We start from the raw sequence: 3,293 nt of genomic DNA on the forward strand, positions 1-3,293 counted from the left end.
TAGCCCCCGTTAGCACAGCCAGGTCAGATGGTTTTGAGACATCGAGGCAAACGGCGCTGGAGGGACAACGAGCGGCCGACCGTTTAAATCACCGCCCTCGTCGAAACACATTAATTGAGTCACATGACTCCATCTTTGGACCTTTAGTCGTACGAGTCCTTTAGAAACGCGTCTGTAGAATACTTCAGTTCTAGTTGGTGGTGGTTCGAGCCCCGGCTCCGCTCGTCTGTGTCCATGTGTCTGAACCCCAAACTGCTGCTGTAGCCACCGGTGTGTGTGTGTGTGTGTGTGTGTGTGTTAGTGCTGATGGGCAGGTGGCGCCCTGCATGGTAGCGCCCGTCACCGGCGTGTGAACGAGTGAGGACGCAGAGTGTTGAAGCACTTTGAGCGGTCGGACGACTGGAAAAGTAAAAGTCTGGTTTATTTTTAATATTTTAATTATTTTTTTCTTATAGGATTTCCTGATTTCCTGAATTTGGGCGCGATTGTAAATTATGACGAAAGAAAAAGTGAACTTGCCTACAAGTATCGTAGCACAAAATGATTAAACAATGGAGTGTAAATATTTTGACTCGGGCTTTTACTTTGAAAGGCAAGAATGGAAGCAGTGGTTGTGCCGCGTTGCCTTTGAAGGTAATAAAGTAATAAAGTAGTAAAGTAATAAAGTATTGTCGTTTCAGAACTCATTTCACACACTTCTGATTGTGTCATACCTCGTTCAGAAGAAAATGTTCTTCCTTTTTCACATATTCATGTTCTGTGTGAAAGTAAAATACATGTTAACATCCAAAATCACACACACACACAGAAAGGTATGAAAAAATATAACAACGTGCAAACAATCACAAGAATAATCATTAAAACACGCCGCCGCTGCTTCAGAGCCTGAAGAGTCTTCAGAATCTGTCCGAACAAACACAAGCAAACAATGGTTTCTAAGAAACAACCAAGAGTTCATTTGTGTTTTATGAGTAATCAGAACCATGACAAACGGGTTTATGAATGTCAACTCCATAAAATGCCGCCGACAAAATTTACAAGCAGTAGTGAGCGATCGTGTGCAGCATCTGGTCCGACTGACGGCGCGCTGAAGGTACTTTTAGCACAAGACCTGCGGAGGAGGTTTAAATGATCTGGAGCCGGTCTGTGTGCATCTCTTTCTCTCACACACACACACACACACACACATTTTGGATTATTGATTCATCAGAAAAGTAGGCCGAAGCTGAAGCAACCGAAACATGCAGTCTCCTAATGACTTAACCACATCAACTCTTTTTCTCCGGTGCCATTCCCCCTCCCTCCATCTATCCCTTCAGGCACCAACCGTGGCTTAAACACTGTGAGTCACGTTGGAACAAAAAGCCCCATTCAAAACACACACACACACACACACACACACACACACACTCTCTCAAACTCCTGATCAACTCTCGCCAGCCCGCCTCTTAATAAAAACTGCTTCTCTTCTTCGGCGTCCTCCCCCTGGTCCTTCCAGTCTCCGGGCAGAACCAGATCACCACGGCCAAAACCCCCAGGAGCGAACCCAATCTATTTTAGAAGTACGAGGACTTACTTCCTCAAACAAGCCCTCATGACACATCATCACGGTCACACACAGGCCTTCATTCTGGTCAAGATCATTCATTTTAGTGGCCGAGTTAGCCCAAATTTTTTTTTAAAAAGGGCTGGTCAGCTTTTTTTTTTAAAGATTTGTGGCAGTATTTGATTTGCAATCCCAACATTAAATATCTGGTTTTGTGTTTGTGGAGTGTGTTTTGTCCTAAGATGATCTGTATATACATGCAAGTGAACAAAATTAACTCAATAAAACAAAGTACATGTACGAATGTGGAGAAAAAGACACTAACATTCACTTGAGTAAAAGCAAATATAATATAAATATGACTGAAGCAAACAAACAAAGAGAGAAATAATCGGGCCAAATATACTGAAGAATTACTATATTTATACTATCATGATTATGATTATAATAATAATCATTAGCAGTGTTGTAATGTAAGGTAGAGCTTTTAAACAAATAAAAAATAGAAAGTAAAACATAAAAAACATTTTGGGTTTTTCGTCCCGATTGTTTCTTAACGGCTCTCAACATGTCGGCGGCTCGTAGCCAAACGTTGACGAGCGCCGACAGCTAACCAGTGTTTACCTAAGGGGGGGCGTGCACGCTCACGTGCACGCTCACGTGCACTAACATGCGCTGCAAGCGGCTATGTTATCAAAGCGAGGAGAAGCTCTGTTGACAACACACACAGCGGCGAGACGTCCGTCGTTGCTCCGCCTGCTTCACGCCGCTAACAGTTTGCTGCTACATTAGCGTTCTCAATGCTAAACGCAGCTACTTCACCTGTTTTCCAACAGGAGCGCGTATGAAGGTTAGGGTCTTTTTTATCCGAGCAAATTTCTTGTTTGTAATTAAACTATGTCCAAATGTTTAAAAAGAAAATTAAAAAAATAAAACGCTCTCAAAAGAAGAAAAAAAACGCACTCAAAACGCAAATTTGCTCCAAAAAAATGCTCCAAAAAAAAATAATTGAAAAATAAATAAACGCTCTCCAAAAAAAATTGCTCAAAAACATAAATAAATAAAAAAAATGCTCTCAAAACTAGAATTTGCTCTAAAAAAATTGCTCTAAAAAAAAATTAATTGAAAAATAAATAAACGCTCTCCAAAAAAAATTGCTCAAAAAAAAAATAATTAATAAAAAATGCTCTCAAAACTAAAATGAACAAAACGCGCTAATAAAAAAATTGCTCTCAATCCAAAAACTTACATTTTTTTTTTTTTTGAGAGCAATTTTTTTTTACAGCTATTGTTTTTAATTGAGAGCAAAGATTTGGAGATAATTCACTTACAAACAAGAAAGTTGCTCGGGTAAAAACGACACACATCTACCTTCATGAGCGCGCAGCGGGAGACTCTCAGGGCTCGGCATCGTGTTCATGACAGTTCACGATACGACATGCGCTCTCTCGGCTCGCTGCCGGTATTCACACCCGCGGTCCACATGCGCAGGACGACGCGCTCCGCGGGCCACAGAGGTCGAGTCACACACAGGTGTGCACGCCGTGATAACAGGTTCATGAGGAGAGTTCACGGAGTCAGCGTGACGGCCCTCCGACCCCACGACCGCCTGCATTTCAACCCTCTCCATGGTTCAGAAGGTTTCTCAGATGTTTTGTTAACCTCACGTTTGAATGTAATGGCACTTCTTTTTATGCTGGGTTTAAGGGTAGAAGAGTTCCCAGAGAGACGGCCATGGCCAAAAACA

Source organism: Clinocottus analis, unplaced genomic scaffold, assembly GCF_023055335.1.
Source record: "Clinocottus analis isolate CAN_PGR_092001 unplaced genomic scaffold, fCliAna1.0.p SCAF_26, whole genome shotgun sequence".
NCBI classification, from domain to species: domain Eukaryota; kingdom Metazoa; phylum Chordata; class Actinopteri; order Perciformes; family Cottidae; genus Clinocottus; species Clinocottus analis.